We start from the raw sequence: 18,202 nt of genomic DNA, 5'->3' as shown, positions 1-18,202 counted from the left end.
ACTACAAAAGGCGGTTTTATCGGGAAAAAAAAATCTCTTCCAGACAACCTTTGGTGGAATTGTATTGTAGATTTGTATTCCGTTTGAATTGGGGCAGTTAATATTGGGCACTTATTATTTCGACCATTGTGTCTCAAAACGTTCTTTGTCGCTTTAATTTTCAAAATTAGACATCTCTGCCAATCATTCAAGAGAACAGTAACATAACGTGTTAATCGTGTACCAGGTGACGAACGCGCTGTCTCACCCGGTGGCGGTGTACTACATGACGCTGAGCGGCAACGAGGTGCGTCTGCTGGGCGACGTCAAGCCTAACGACGTACTGCGACTGCCGCTGCAGGCTGTACACACGCCCACTGCTGAGATATTCTTCTCCGTCGAAGGTATAGAGAACTAAGTGCTGTATACCGCTCTGTGTAAATCTATTGACCGAAAAAAACAGAAGAATGTTATTATTGATTATTGGAAAAGCTATAAATTTCCCATCGAAATGCTTTGCATTTTTTTTTTGGCTAATTAGGCAATGCTTTAAGCAATCAATCAATTCGTTTCAACGTGATATATTTTATTTCTCAGTAAAAAGAATACCTTTTATGACGTAATTTTCTCCGTAATTTGTTACAGGCTTCACTGTATCGGTGTCGCCGTACGTATGGCGTGAACTTCAACAAGAACCAAGAATAACTAAACTACTTCAATGTGACTCTAAAAACAAAAACAGTGGCGAAAAGTTCTACATTAAGGTAAGACGAATCCCTTTTCAATTAATCCTTAAGCACTGACAATTATTTAATCCATTAAATAGGAGGTACCTGGACTAAACGCCTTGTGTGTAACGTGCCGCGGGTTCGAACGCACGAACGCTTATTTTCTCTTTTATTCCTTTTTTCTCTGTGCAGGTGATTTCAATGTTTCTAAAACGCCCACAAAAGGGTTAAATTTATTCAATGCGTGATCGTTTTTTTTAGATGCAAATCATAGAAATGTATATTAACATTTTCACCATTATAGGCCGTCGGTACCATGGAGCAAGTATTCTACGAGCATTCGAACCGCCATACATTCGCGTCATCCTGCTACGACATAGTGCTAAAGCCGGCAGTCAAGCTGCAGAACTGTCTGCCAGTGGATATCGTGGTCTCACAGCTGGGCTTGCAAAGGACACAGGTGTTCAAGCCCGGAGAGATGTTCCATCTGTCGCATTTAGCACCGAATAAAGCATCTATAGTTATTATGGTAAGGGATGATGTTTATAAATGCAGTTAATCATTGTTTTCGTTGTAGCAGATGTAACAAGATATTTAACGAAACAATTACTACCGAGCTTGGTTTTAGCATAGAATAATATAAAAACAAAAATAATGGAAATTACTAACTTAAGAGTCACGTTCCATTGATGAGAGTGATGGCAAGCAAATTAAATTTTTGTTTCCGAAGTAGTATTCAGGAAGAAATGACCATAACACATTCAAAATTTCAGATTCAAAACTACCTAGACAAATGTTGGGTTTGCACAAAGAACTTGCCGGACTCGGAAACAGAGCTTTCTGTATGGTCCTTCGAGTCGCACGACAGTCCTGCAGTTATGACCTTAGACCTCGGTATGCATAGCGTGGACATGGAGGGGACTCAGGTCCTGTCACTCTATTGTCCGTTCTGGATGCTCAACAAGACTGGATTCACTTTATGCTACAGGGTGAGTCGAAAATACACGATTTTCTTTCACGAATTTTATCTTAATGTGTTCTGTGTTTACGGATCGACTTGTATTGGCTGCATTTTTGATATATTTATTAACTTTTTTAGGATTTACTAAATTTATTTGGGTTTGAAATGCTCTGGTTTTGAACATATTTTGGATTTGTAATACTTTTTTCGGCTCTTAAAGGTTGCCTAAACATGGTAATTTTATCAAATTCTTTTGATTCGTTGTAAAGTTTGTTTCGAGAAAATTGACAGAACACGTTAAAGAAGTTATTTTTTTATTCATGTTGTCTAAATAATGACTGTATAAGGTGCTATATATTTGAAATTCATGTAGGTAATATCTTGACTATAAAGCCAGATCTTTCACGTAAAAATTACATTTGAAAGCTCCGCAGTAGATACCAACTAATCTGTATATTTCCTGTATTCTATGAGACATTAAATATATACCTGAAGTAAGTAGTTATCTATTATAGTATATACTAACCGTGTGTGTCTTGTCCAGTCATAAATTAATCGTAGCATTATCAGTAATGTCGCTCATTCGTACTTGGATTAGTAATATAAATCAGATTGGCCATAAATACATTCCGTGGTTACAGAAATCAAAGAAACCAGAAAAAGACTCCAGCACTCCCAACAAGGTATCTTTGAGATGATCAACTGTGAATATACCCTAGTTGTTTTCTTTTCATTTATTTAATCCTCGTTTCGGTCAGTTAACGCTTCCTAAGTCTAACCAGCTACATCTCAAAGCGTATAGTTTTAGGATTTTTTGGTTTCAATATTTTATGATCATTGCCTTGTATTGTTGTATAGCATGCGTTTCTCAGTGGGGTCATAGCCTAATCCAAGTTTTAAGAACCGTCTCGATGTTGATACTTATAAGAATAACTATTAATTGCACAATTTTTGTATCGGGTTACCTGTTTTATATAAATTACAGATTAAACATTCCCGTTGCAGTAAATTTATTAGACGCCATACTTCATGTTTGCCGGTAAGTGCAAACATAATTTTTGCACATAATTTTATGAGATAATTAATTATATTATGTTGCTATTCCACTGCGCACCCGATGAGGTTATGGTAACAGTCTATGTCCCGTGTTGTGTGGTTGGGTTACAGTATAATGTCGCAAATATTTAATACAGGTCGAAGCTCGACGCTGTCAACTTGGGTTCCGTATGTAACTTTCTAATGTTGTTGACGAAATGCACACATTGTGGCTTTAAACAGTGGAAGACCATGACCCTACTGTATTTTATTTTTATTTAGCCTTATAGTAGCGTGTATCATGTCATGTAAGTATCTATAGCGTACCCAGTAGACGTGGCTGTGGTTACTTTGCATGATTGTATCGCATGAATATTTAATACGAGTTTCATTGTCACCCAATTTTTTTACTTATTAAATTATTTTTATTTAGCTTCGTGGTTGCGGTAAGCAAGCTTTGTTGGTCGGGACAGCAATGAGAGCAAAACTTAAATTTACAAAGCACACGCAACTAATTGCACAACAACACATCTGTATGAATCTTTAGGATAATATTTTATTTTTCAGAACGTTGATGAGACTGGCATGTGATATTCCATCCTAAGGATTACAAGGAGCCGATATTGTTCTCGTTCAGAGCTAAGAACTTCTTTGGTAAGAAGAAGGCGGCGATTCGCGTGGAGTTCGGCGAGTGGTCGGACAAGTTCTCTCTGGACGTGCCGGGCAGTTCCGGCGTCGTGATATGCAAACATGAGGGCAGGACCTACCAGGTAACACATTATAACCGATTTTACTTAAGATGTTTTGCTGGTAATCATTTTCTCTTTAATCCATATTAAATCTAATGTGTTTTCTCTACTAAGTTCGTCTCGTACAAGAATACGCTGAAAGTATTAACGACAATATTATATAGTCATGTCTATTTTGTTGTAGGTGGCAGTAACAAATCAGCTGATGTTCAACAGCTTGACAAAGATGGTGATATTCCAGCCGTTCTTCCTGATCATAAACGAGGCGCCCTTCGATATACAGTACCAGGAATTGCACAGATCTGGTGATCCTTGGCAAACGGTAATATACAGCTTTGCAATTGAGTATTATTATTACATTTCCATCTGACGTTACTACTTCGCTACCTACTTCTGAGACTGAGCAACAAAAGTTTATTTATACTATCAGATTAAGAAGATATATAAACATAACAAAATGGGATAAGCTCGCATCCAAGCTGTACAACAAAATAATGTACTTATATTGTTGAACACTAATATACTGCGTGAATAGGTCACTGAAAAATAATCAGAGTTGTTAATCTGACTTTGTTCATTCACTCTCATACCTACGACGAAAAGGACACCAGATTTATGTAAAGATTCAATTAATTTATTTTTTGCATTTCGACATATTCATTAATCACAATTATACATTTTATATTTTAGTTTAAATTCTGCGTGTTTTGTATGTAGGTGCTACAAAACTCGAGCGCACCCCTGTGGCCTGTGATCGAGCGGGAAGAGAAGTTGCTGTTGCTACGTGTGTTCTGTTCGCCCGTGTATGCGGCGCCCTTCCTATATACTGAACAACATTCAGTCTGCCTGAAACTTGATAACGAGGTCAGTTGACACAATTCGTATATCAAATCAGTACATCGTGCTCCAACATTTTTTTTTACTAAACACTTCGTGGGAAATTGTCCTTATTTTATTGTTATACCTCTAAAATGTGCGAAATATGCTTGCCATCTTAGTGTTGTAAACCATCAATGTTAAATAATAAAATGAAATGCAATAATTTATTCTTTAACTAGAATATGTCATCACTTTTACGAGCAGGCAATATTTAAATTCGCTGAATTCCGCATTCCCTATCCAATATAAATGTCCAAAATAATGAGTTTCCCTTTCTCGTGCGTTGCTCCACCTCGTTCTGTACGTGGCCCGCAGTACGGGCGGGCTGCACGTGGAGGTCCAGCTGAGCGAGGGCGGCACGTACATCACGGTGCGCCAGTACGCGACGGCCACGCGCCCGCGCTGCTCGTCAACTTCACGCCTACGACGTCACCGTCTACGAGAAGGAGAACGTCAATGTCAAGTGAGAACAACACCAACTTTTAACTAGCAATACAAAGAATTTTGGTGAAATTATGACAAAAATTATGACAAAATTTTTTTGGGTGATATTAGCTCAACGTACATATGTGTAACGGGAATTGGACACGAAAATATTATGAAACAAAAAAAATATATATATGATTATATTTATGTATGTTTACTTATAGGGCAAAACACGCGTATTTATCGGGAGTGCCCGACTAGTTTCAAACCGGACTATAGTTACTTAAAAAAAATCATGTTTTTGGCCGTAATTAAGTTTTGAACTCGCTTGTTTGCGGATCAAAAATGATAATTTGTATACTTTTCCCAGGCTTATACCGTCCATGAACAGTATGCTGTACACATGGGACAACCCCGCCGGGCCCCGCGTCATCATATTCGAAGGGTACAAGAAAAGGGAAGTCGAAAACGACCTGAGGAAAGACGGCATCGGAGAGTTCCAGTAAGTTAATAGTGTACTAGTTTGAGGGGACTAGAAAATGGATGAAACATTCCTTTAGTACTTTATTTTCTGCATGATGTTGACTTTTTGATTCTAATTAGTATTAATATCTTAAGAATTAGATGCTAAACCATTCAAACGAAAGGGGAATAATAAACACAAGCTAATGCATGCTACCTTGTCACTTTTATTTTCTTCGGAAAAACCCATCTGTTAGTTTCCTCCTTCGTAGGTAAAAATGCCCGCCTGATAGACGGGAACCATTACCCACTTCCCCTTAACTATGCATACCTTATATGATTTCCATGCGTCTGACTTAATTTTCGCTTTGAAGTCGTACAGACATCCGTGATCTTTTTTTATCTAAGTAATGATTGTCTTTTAGTTAGTATAAAACTAAGCTAAATACAATTGTCTTGAAATATTTTACAATTCACAGACTAAACGAGCACGCCAAAATATCGTGGGTGTCTTTCCTGGACGGTCTGCAGCGTGTGATCCTGTTCACGGATGACCCCATCCTAGCCAGCGGCGCTCACACTATAGGCGAGGCGGAGGCCGTCGATACAGAGTTTATACTCTCCATGCAGGGGATCGGACTGTCCCTCGTCATGATCCCGAACTGCTTGAGATTGCGTATATCAGTATATCTAAGTAAGTAGTACGATCTTAAGATTTTTGCTTAAGTGTTGTGAGTTTGGGCATTTTGGAGTTTCCTGTTCAGTCTTTCATTGGAGCTAAATGTTTTGTTACATAAAACGTCATATCAGAATCTTCAACGGGAATAGAATAGGTAAACGTAGGTACGGAATATAATAATGAATTTGTTACAGCTCTGGCATTATCTGGGAGCAGTGTAAGATAGGAGCGCGACGTTACAAGAAGATCGATGGACAGAAACTAGTCCAGTTCGAAGAAGCCTACCAGAAATATTTAGCTGAGAAGATGGTCAGCGAAGAGCCAATCTCACCTATAGTCCTAATCGATGAGAAACTTGAGGTATTTATATAATTTTAATATCAAGTACATGATACGACAGTTTACTCACGCGTATTTATCGGGAGTGCCGTGGGAGTGCCCGACTCTTATCATGGCACTAGCTGTTGCCCGCGACTTCGTCTACGTGGGTAGAAGATATAAGTTATAATTTAGGTATACCTGCCCGGTTTTTTCACATTTTCCATTGTATCTTAGCTCCTATTAGTCGCAGCGTGATGGTTTATAGTCTAAAGCCTTCCTCGATGAATGGTCTATTCAACACAAAAATAATTTTTCAATTTGGGCTAGTGGTTCCTGAGATTAGCGCATTCAAACAAACAAACAAACTCTTCAGCTTTATATATTAGTATAGATGCGGCGGGGTTTGCGACCCCGTAGTCTTAATCTATACTTGTTTTTTTTATTGAGATATTCGGGCATTTGCCATTTGCACAATAAAGTTTTTAAATGCATTTTATATGTTTGCCGTGCTCATTACGTAGTAAACAATACCGTGTATGATTTTCCCTTAAAATCTAGACGTAATGGTTAGCGTCTCGGAGGAATGAACACCAGTAGAGTGAGTGTGCGTGTGCAGGTGGACTTCGAGGAGATGCGCGTGCTGCGTCCGGGCGCGCGGCTGCTGCGGCGCACGCTGCAGCCGGGGCTGTGGGCGGCGCTGGGCCTGACGCCGCACTCGCGCCGCCTGCACGCGCGCCTGCACCGCCTGCAGGTGGACCAGCAGCTGCCGCTGCCCACCTTCCCCGTCGTGCTGGCGCCCGTGCCGCCGCCGCGCTCCATCGCCAACGACGACCCCTGCGGTACGCCCCGCGCCACTTTTACGCTATGAACAATGATTCCTTAATGTCTACAGCCGCACACCGCTTCACACTTTTACAGTTATCGACTGAGACACGTCAGGATTTTCGTTTTTTTCTCTTGCTAAGGTTCCTGTTGGTCGTTGGTGCAGCTCAAACATGATATCGTAGAATATGGGAGTTCAAAAATACACAAACACAATAATGTAACAAAAAAATCTGACAAAAACACTCCTAATAAGTAAACCCTTTTTTAATTTATTCAGGCATGAAACCATTCATCGAAGTATCGATAGTGGAGCGTATAATGGAACACAGCAAGGTCCGCCAGTACAAATATTACAAGGTGCTCATCCAGGAGTTCCACGTCAAGGTCGACATGGGTCTCATCAATGCACTCATGGGAATGTTCCCGCAACGGACTCTAAATGAGGAGGAAGCGGTAACTGTCATATTGTGAAATATACACCTTATGCATAGTATGTTTAAGGTTGATTATGAGTATAACTTAGACCAGATTGTGTAATTACATATATTATTTTTAGCGCGACGCGTTCCAACTTGATCTAGAAAACGCTGGAGAGCCTTTAGAGGCATTAGCTGCTAGAGGAGTCGCCTCTGATCTCAAGAATTTCTACGACAATTTGCATTTATCGCCACTCAAGGTAACTTCTCTTTCAAATTCTGTTTACATTTATGTTGTAGAAATTTGAACTTTAAAATTTTGTGTTTTAGGCTCACGTTTCGTTCTCTCTTGGTGGTGCTACTCAACTGCCGACATTTGTTGGTACCATACTTCAGAGTATTGGTGTTACACTGACTGACATGAACGACGTTGTGTTCAAGTAAGTTTTAATATGAAATAGCTTTTAATACAGAGATGTAAGGTTGATTTTCGTATTAAATGTAGTCTAGCATTGGGCCTGAAGAGTAAAGGCATGTCTTTTTTCTCCTTAGATTATCATACTACGAAAGAAACTACGAGTTCTTATCTCAGAAGGAGATGATCAGTCAAGTGCAGAGTCACTACACGGGGCAGGCGATCAAACAGCTGTACGTGCTGGTACTGGGGTTGGATGTCATAGGCAACCCTTATGGACTGGTCGTCGGGCTCAAGAAGGGCGTGGAAGACTTGTTCTATGAGCCGTTCCAGGTCAGTTTTGTGGTGTTGTAGCTTTTAATTTCGTGTTCTATTGCTTTTTATAATCAGATTTTTAATCCTTATTAAGGTACTTAGTCGATTTTACTAAACTGTCTAGCCAATTTAATAGAAACCTATGACGTTCGTGTGATCTATGCTTGTCCTGATTGAGGATGCCTTTGTGCATGTTACTTGAATTTTTGTGAAATCTCTCGCGACCCAAGAATTAAATTAGTTACTGCCGAAGTTGCCTTTAAAAAAAAAGATTCACGAGCTCTTTAAGTAACCAACAGTCATCCAGGCGAGACGTTGTGCTACTCGGTATAGAACGCCATCTCTTTTCCGTTTCTCCTATAGTCATGCTTCAAGAGGTCCCACCTTACGAATCGTGTACGTCATGTACATTTATGTTCTACTAATACTAAGTTAACCCCTAGGGCGCCATCCAAGGTCCGGGCGAGTTTCGCGGAGGGCCTGTTCCTGGGCGTGCGCTCGCTGGTGGGCCACACGGTGGGCGGCGCGGCCGGCGCCGTGTCGCGCATCACGGGCGCCATGGGACACGGGCTGGCCGCGCTCTCGCTAGACAAGGTCAGTTTTTTATAGCTGTAGCTGTCATCATCATCGGCCTATATTCGTTCACTGCTGGACATAGACCTCCCCAATTGCACGCCATCGAATTTATCTTTGGCTACGCGCATCCAGCTCTGCCAGTCATCCTGTGCAGATCATCGCCGTAGCTGTGCTGGCAAACAATTATGTTGGGAAAGCATTGAGCTAAAATATAGTCTGTCCCCGTAGCTACACCTAGGTGTAATTAATTAGTAATTTGCTCCAGCAGCCTGGACGTACACCAATTTAAATTCTAGAATTTTTTTTTATTTATTTACGATTAATATCTCTCACAATATTTTCTTCCGAAGAAGATATCCATAAACAATAATTGATTATTAATTCATGGATTTTGGTTCAATGGAATTAAATCGTTAGAAATTTATGTTTCCTTCTTTTGTTAATATTTATATGTATGTTATTTGTGTAATACAGGATTACCAAAGACGTCGTCGCGATAACATTAACAAACCTCCAGCAAACTTGCAAGAAGGTCTTGCGAGAAGTGGAAAAGGACTCGTCATGGTATGTACTACTATTAATTGTTATTGTAAGCATATTTTTTAACACTGTATAATTTAATGTCATAAAACACACAGCGTTTCAGCAACCAAGTCACCTAGAATCTTAAAGAATATAGTGAGCAAAATTACGTCATGTAAACGGCCGCTTTTTTTTATGGTCGTGTCACTATTTAAAACCAATTGAGAAGCCAACCCATTTAATTATAGTTTTATGATGGGTTTGTGTTATTTGTCATTCAATGATAATGGTTAAAGTAAAAAGCCCTGCAATTGGTTATACAAACTTTTGTCTTTTCATTATTTATTCAGTTATGTAAGTCAATTTTATTGAGCAGATTGAAGTGATGGGAGTGTGCATATGTGTTGGTATGTATGAGTTGTATGTCAGGGCGTGGTGGACGGCGTGACGGGCGTGTTCACGAAGCCGATAGAGGGCGCGCGCTCCGAGGGCGTCGAGGGCTTCTTTAAGGGGCTCGGGCGTGGGGCCGTGGGCCTCGTGGCCAGGCCCACCGCTGGGGGTCGTGGACTTCGCCTCAGGATCACTCGATGCCGTCAAAAGGTGACTCTACCTTGTCACTGTGTTCTGTTCTGTGCCTGCTCTAATGCTTTTTGTGTACATGTCTCTGTTACTAACATTTGTTTTGCTTGTGTGCTGCTTGCATGAAAGGTTTTGGGAGCTGCTTTTAATGTTGACTATTACGTAAGGTTTCGTCGAATAGCCATGTTTTGTCCATTTTCAATTATGATAGCGTTAACTAATAGGTTTAGGCAGTGGCGTGCACAGAGATTTTAGTCAGGGTAGGCAAAAAGAAACGGCCAAGTGCGATTCTGATTCACGACTCTCAGTTGGTACAAAATGTAAAAAAAGGTTACCCATCAAATTCACGACCGTAACAAATGATGCTTAACCTCGATTTCTCGGTGATCTATGAAACTGTTTACTCTCTAAATAACTATCAACGTTCATGCCTACAGCCGAAAGACAGACGGACAGAAGGCCAGCCGGATTTAAAATGTTGTGCGGTAAACTTTGTAGTTACATACCTAGTGTACCTAGCCAACGTATTTGAATATTAAACTTTTACAGCTATCTTTTCGTCACATCATTTATCATTGAATCGCAGGTAGTCAATAACGTTTACATTTCTTTAAACTTTTTTCTATTGACAACATACCTATCGTAATATTGTAACCACGTACGTAAACACGAAAATAACCTTTTCGTTGAACAAAGTAGGTACCAAGCGAGAATCTTACCATAAATCGTGTTAAAAGGTACTAAATAGATATATTTCTGTATTTTTTTGTAAATAAGTTTAGATAAGTGAAATAATCTAAGTATAGTTTAAAATAAATGGATAGGGAAACAGAACAAGCGATTTCTCTGTATCTACGAGCAACTCGTTAGATTTAAATCATTCTGTTTCTACGTATTGTTTTGAACGATTGACTCACCTTTCTTAATTTATGAGATGTCTTGCGTAGTTTTATCTATTTCAAACACTTGTTTTTATCACAGAAAAATAGTTTTAAAATCGCACTTTTTTGTGTTATGAGCACACGCCGTTTGAAAGTTCACAATTATTAATCAATTTTCACTCTTTTTCGACTTACATCAAATAATTTAAAAACCAACGACCCAGAAAACGAATTATGACAAATGAAAACAAATGCATCGAAAAATATTGCGGCTCACTTTACGATAATCACTGGTCAAAACATAACCACAGATAACCGCTCATGTCATCCGCTGTCTTTGTCGTGGAAAGGCAGTGTCTCTTTTATCACACACACTAACAAAACGCAGACTATTTTGACATTGTGTGACAAATACGTATAGGAAAACAGACATAGACACATTGTCATGACTACGAGTCTGTCACACGCACACATGCTTAAAGTACCTACGTCACTGAGACATCGAGTTGAAGTGTCTTTCCAATGGGAAAACGGTGCCAGCGGCGGCGCACTTCGGGCAAAAAAGTGTACTAATTTTGAAATATTGATAATCCTCCCTTGATAGATTATGTTACAACGTGTAATAGATAGATGGCGCTGATACGTGTTTTACGAATATTGTTTATTTTATGGATAGTAATTATGTACCTATAATATTTGAATTTCTCAGGGTAGGCAGTGTCTTTTTGTCTCTATGGACTGCACGCCACTGGGTTTAGGTTACCCACAATTTAAAAAAAAAATCAATGCGCGTCCGAGGGGATCATGACCATGACGGTGAGTTAGCATCTTGAGTGGACATGAGGCGTAGTGGACTTCGTCAAGGGTAGATAGGCTCGGGCACGTGGTTGTCGTGGTGTTGTGTGAGCGCGTGTGGCGGTAGGGCGTGGTGGACGGCGTGCGCGGCGTGCTGACGCGGCCCATCCAGGGCGCGCACGAGGGCGGCGCCGGCGGGTTCGTCAAGGGCTCGGCCGCGGCGCCGTCGGGCTCGTCGTCAGGCCCGTCGGCGGGGTCGTTGACTTCACCAACGGATTACTCACTTCTGTTAAGAGGTGCCCAGGTTACCGGACTTCTCATAGACGATTGATCGTAGTTACGTATATTTCAGTAGGTGCAGTTGTGAATACATTTGGTGTAAGCTGTAAAATGGTTTAAAATGGTGTAAAACTAATCGTACTTTTGACAAGTAATAACTTCCTATGGGGGGTAAAGCGGTACGTAATGTAAGGTAATGCGTTTTAATGTGCGGTCAGCATCACAATACTCCGTGCTCAGTTTTTAATCAGTTAAGCCAACAAAAAAAATGTTAGTTGTACTTTCGTATTCATGTAATTGAAGGTTATCGTTGTTTCGATATCATTATTTAGAAAAATGTGTCTATATCTTATGTTATGGTGTATACACGGTGATTTTTTAGTCGTCTTACAAAAGCAACCCAGTTCATGCATCCGACGTAAAATACCCCAGGCGCGATTATTATTTTTTTATCATCAACTAAGATAATAAGTACGAAGAAAATTAAACAAGAGAAATCTGAAATATACTCTTAAAAATGATAAAATTGGCCGCCGCCCGCGCCCCTCATCATTGTTTCAAGGCTCGGACCGCGCATGCATTTTTTTATCATGAACGTGTTCTAGTCATTGGATACATGAACTGGGCTGCTTTTGTAAGACGACTAAAAAATCACGGTGTATAATTAGTCTTTTTATAGACGTATATAGTTTGTTTTCGGGTCCACAGCTTGTCTTCATCCGTGTGACGCATTGCTAATAGCATGACATCCTTAGCAGTAAATTGAGTGTTAACTAAATGTCTTTGTAGTTTTAGTGTAGTTACTAACCTTAAAGCAATTTATTTATATATTAATATGGCAGTAAGTATAGCTTCCTGGTATTTTTGGTTTGTTTGTAAAATTAAATTAAGGTTTCTTAATTTTTTCTAAACGTTATGTAATTTATTCTCTTTTTTCTGACCTGTAACTTCACTGGTTTTCATTATACTTTGAAGCATATACCTATGACATTATTAACTCAACAATAAAGGTTGGTTAAACACGGTTTCTCAGGGCTGTGATTTACTTTCGCTTTTCATTTTATGTATTAGTATCAAGGCAGCTTTAAGATACTATCAGCTGTTCGTCTATGATCAATATTAAATTGCAAAAAAATATGTTATTAAATTTTCAAACCAGGACAAAAGTCCCTCCCTCTCTATATTTAGGACCAGTTTTGCATCAACGTTTTGAGCTGATCGCTATTTGACCATTACTATAACATGCGTGTACGCACAGGGCCGCCGATATGTCAGAGGAAGTAACTAAGCGTCGGCCGGCGCGGTACCTACCGCCCGACAGCGGTGTCCGACCATACTCCAGGCTCCACGCGGAAGGATATAAAATGCTCTTCGAACTTGAAAAGGTACGTCATCCGTTTTTTATATGAATTTATCTATTATTACATACATACACATATTCATATTCATCATCAGCCCATATTTGTCCACTGCTGGACATAGGCCTTCCCAATTGCACGCCAACGAGATTTATCTTCCGCTGCTCGCATCCAGCTCCTTATTTGTGTAAGACTCATTAAAAAGGTCAGTAAATCCTGCACAATACAAACACGTGTCGGTGAATCCTTACCATAAAATATAAAATGTTCATAAAAATAAAGCCATTTATATCTGAACTGTATTAAGGAAGCAAAGAAGTTTGAACCTTACGACCTAGACATTGAGAGTTGATGTTTAATACAGGGCAAGTACGTGAGCACGGATACGTACGAGGCGCACGTGTGGGTGATCGCCGGCAAGGAGGTGGTCATGTGCACGGACAAGAGGATACTCTACATCGAGAAGAATAACGTGTTCGGCGGGTGGCAGGTAACATGAACAACTATGTATTATATGATATGTTGACGACAACAAGTTTTTTTTTTGGTTTATATTTAGTTTTTACTGGTTTCATCTTCTTCGTCTTCTTCGTATTACTGTTTTCTGGTATTTTGTAAGTCGGCATAATAACCTCAAAATAAAATTGGAATATTTTTCTAGCCTGTTGTAAAGACATCCATTTTTTTTAATTAGAAGCACCAAAATGCTGTTAAAATCATCAATACCAAATCATTTTTATAATAGCAGTTAAGAAAAGAGTAGATATATCATAAAGCAATACCACATGGCAATAATTAGTAATACGTTTTGTAAAATTGTTTGTCGCAAGTCTCGCACCGGCCATGTTTTATTTATAAAAGGTCGACTCGTGCCGTCTCACAACTAGTAAATATTTCATGAATTTCGCCCGAGATCTGAAAACAAGTTTTCTATCACAAATATAAGTGTATGATACGAACCTATTAAATTATTTATGATGAAGATGGTATTTGTTTAAATACATTATTTTATTTGTTTTCGAAATATTGTTTATTAGGTCAATAAAAAAGGACCTTTTGATATATATTCTTTTCATGAATGGTCCATTGGAGACTAACGCAGATACGTTTTTATTTAATGCTTTTATAAGTTTCATTTTATTCCTTACTTTTTAGTTATGTTTCATACACGGTGTTGTTTCAAAATATTTACATTGACGCAGATCGTCTGGTCGTACTGTGGTCGGAGCTGCCCGAGGTCCGACGGGCGGTCAACAAGGGCGTGTACATCCCCACGGCCAAGCGCAAGGTGCTGGGCATGTTCCCCAGCTCGGGCTCCGGCAAGGTGATCTTCCTCTACGACGAGCAGCAGAAGAAGTACCTGTTGGCGCAGTGCCAGCGGCTCATGCAGCGCCGTTGACATGAGGACGTAGAAAGAATCTCGCCCACCGAGTGGTTGGCGCAGTTCTTTCTACTTGTATTCGATTCTCGCACCGGCCTTGCTTACTCTAGCCTACTATAATCAACCTGCACCACCTCAACCCGAAAGGCTTTCGCTAAACTTGTACCCGAGTGTACCGGAGTGCTTCAGTGAACTTCAGTTCAGTGTATCGATGTTGTGAGGACGCTTTCTTTTTATAATACGTTTTTACGTGATGTGTACATCATATGTCTTGCATATGCAGCTGTGTTGAGTACAATTATGGAATTGATTATTATTATCTTAGTCGTTACGTTTTGTGTATGTAGACAGTTTCGATTTATTTTACAAGTTTTTACCTATTCATAATTTAATATATGATAACTTTACCCTCTTAATAAAATGTGTCATTGTAAATTACCTTAACCTAACGCGAAGCAGGAGATTGAATATAAATGTAAAGATTGTTCAATAGTCGAACATCTAGTGACTTTGACCTATTGTCGTGTAAAGTTCTGTAGCTAGGTACTAGCTGGGTAGATGGGGATAACTTTATTAGAGTACAAATGTAAATGAGTTGGTAAATCAACGTCGACCATGTATTCATATATTATGTTAAGGTTGGTCCGACACATGTTCCGCGCACGCTCGTTGCGCCCGGCGCAACTGTAGTGCGCGCTCGTCTGTCCCGCCGCCATATTATAATCAACTCGGCATGCTCGGTAATGTGTGTTCGCGCCTTATCCTCTTCTTACTTTACATCATTTTAAATATCTCTTCTTATCTATAGTGTATTTAAAATAATCGCTACGCATTTACCTATTTAAGATTAATATTTTGTAAGTTGTTACAATATTTCAGTCTTCCGTTACGTACTTATTACATTAAACAATGTATCGTTGAGTTTATAGTATCGTTGAAAGTAAACAGATATATTAAAAGGTTATTAAATTGTAAATGTTATCAAGTCTTGTATTTTCAAATATCTTGTTTGTTAGTCTTGGTAATTTACTTCAAATACTCGAATATAATCTGTTATGTATTATTTGTAGATTATGTAACGTTAATCGATATATTTTTTGTTATAAGATTAATGTTACGATGACAAAATCAGTAAAGTTAGGGTTTATTAATAATGTTTTGTTGTTGAAGCCTGCTCTACGAACATAAGTTTGGAATGTATTTCTATTGGAATGAGTTTGTTGATCCATCGCGTTGTTAGTTGGATGTTCGCCGCGCCGGGACCGCTGCGGCGTGCCACACCAGTGCCTTATCTGATCAATGTTTAGAACGTGATTGTTTTTCGCTTTTATTAAAGATTGTTTTAAGTTTTGAGTTACACTGCACGTAGTGTTATTCGAAAACTAAGTAAGTTATGTTAGGTTGAGGGCACAATGTATATTAGCTTCGCAGTTGTGCGTCAGCCTTACCAGTGGCTTCGAGATGTAAATTTTTCTTATTTTTCTTATTATTTTACTATAAGTCTGTGGTGCTCCTTGCTGGGCTGAGGTTACCATTTTCTGCATTTTATCAGGTTACCGTCAGGGGCTACGGGACGTTAGTCCAGTCTATCCCACCAAGTTTTGAGTCTGCCGCGGCTTCAATATCTAATGGAGAGCTTGAGTAATTTTACCAGTTAATGAGATATGCGGCAGAAATCATGACAGCCCAATTTTTTTTACTAATTCAGAAGCTACTTAGTCCGCGTGGGCAGATGTGCTAGAACGCAGCTTCGGGGTACAAAGGTTTTACGCCGCGGTTCTGCGATCTAACGTCTCGCTCGGGAATCTTTGATGCTATATTACTGACCTCAATAATTTGATATCATGTTTATTTGTTGAAGCGTTTATGCACGAATACGTTTAATCTAAAGTTAACTTTGTTACTTTGCCTGTTGCACAATATATTTATTTCGAGATCCGTTTTGTCTTGTTCAGGCTTGTGTGAGAACATTTTCAATATAAAATATACACAGTATCATGTTGTTTTATTGCTTCACACATTTTAGAACCTTTAGAATTTGATTAACTAGAGTCTTGTACAAATATTGAGAGAAAACCTTCTTAGCAAAAAATGTGTTTATAAGAACAATAGCTGTCGCGCGCGACTTCGTCCGCGTGGTTAGGAATTTCTGAACGGAAGCCCTCGAAGATTAATAATTTTCCGTTTTTCCCACATTTTCCATTGTGTCTTCGCTCCTGTTAGTCGCAGCGTGATGGTATATAGCCTAAAACCTTCCTCGATAAATGGTCTATTCAATACAATATTTTTCAATTTGAAACAGTAGTTCCTGAGATTAGCGAGTTCAAACAAACAAATATCAAACAAACTCTTCAGCTTCATATATTAGTATAGAGTATAGAGTATAGATGATTACTTCATAATAAATGGAAACAAAATTCTGAGAAGTGGACAGTATTGGTTCAAGCAGGCTGATATTTTAAAAGGTAAAGAAGATTGGTAAAAATTGTATATATCTACAACCGTCCATAGAATACAAAAAGTCGTTTGAAATCAATACGATTGATGAACGGTTGGCAAAATTGTGGAATCCATCAAAGTTTCGAAGTGATATTACAATCGGAACGATTTACGTTCGCTATGAATCAAGGGCAATCGTTAGGCAGCTTGACAATCTATTGGACGAACATTTATCACATTAATTCTGATTTTCTGTTATCTACATGGAAAAAAAAAACAAACATACAAGAAAACCGAGTGAATAGAGTAGAATGACAATTTTTAACTATGATTTTTTTTTGTAATGTGGTTTCCTAGTTGTTGACATATTTTGATTCCTTAAATAAAGAGATTTAAAAAAAAAATACTGTTTTTATGTAATATTTTAACAACTAGCAACATAGGTTTCATTACATCGGACAGCAGTCTCTACATAAACTTTATTGCGTCGTGATTTAGAGAAGAAATAATATGTGATATTTGTAAAGAGTAACGAGTGCAATGCTTGTAAGTCTTAATTCGAGTCAAATATTTAAGTACTATGTATCAGGTCATACTTTTCAAATATTGGGTTCAATATACGTTCCCTAACAATACACGAATTCCTTTATTTGTCCTCCAATAAAGATAAGAAGAAACTACATAGATAACGACTGCCACTCCAACAAAACATTACATCTATGATTAATATGTAAAATTCGCTCATAAACCGAACACGTTACAATAACGGGGTAATAATAACGTTTATCGTGTAACAATAAACAGATGTATTAAAGACTTCTTACATCCGAGTAATGGCCTCATCACTTCACGAACGTTAAATTTAGGAGGCTCTCGTTTAACATGATAACCGTTTGAATTGATCGTTCGATGTCGGATGTAAAGCGGAGCGAGATGTAAACTGTTTATGTAGATGACGTCATTTGGTAACTTGGAGTTTACTGTTAAAAGCAAGTGGGATTGTTAGAACAGTTTGGTAGTGAAACTGTGAGAGTAACTGAAATTACCATCCTAGCATTTTCCGACTATGTTGGGGTTGGATTCCTGTCTAACCAGGTGCAGAAAAGTGCCAGTGCTTGACATCCTAAACCCAGTTACCTGGGCAACACGATACCCCTTAGTAGGACTGGTTGTTATACTTTTAACTACCCGTAATAATTTCT

General features: G+C 38.9%; 1 pseudogene; it reads left to right on the top strand.

Annotated features, from left to right (window-relative positions):
• The first annotated feature begins 202 nt into the window (after window positions 1-202).
• On the top strand, window positions 203-14,579 carry LOC113508078 (annotated as a pseudogene).
• Window positions 14,580-18,202: the final 3,623 nt, after the last annotated feature.

Source organism: Trichoplusia ni, unplaced genomic scaffold, assembly GCF_003590095.1.
Source record: "Trichoplusia ni isolate ovarian cell line Hi5 unplaced genomic scaffold, tn1 tig00003755, whole genome shotgun sequence".
Taxonomy (NCBI): Eukaryota; Metazoa; Arthropoda; class Insecta; order Lepidoptera; family Noctuidae; genus Trichoplusia; species Trichoplusia ni.
This window is presented reverse-complemented; position numbering and strand designations above follow the sequence as displayed.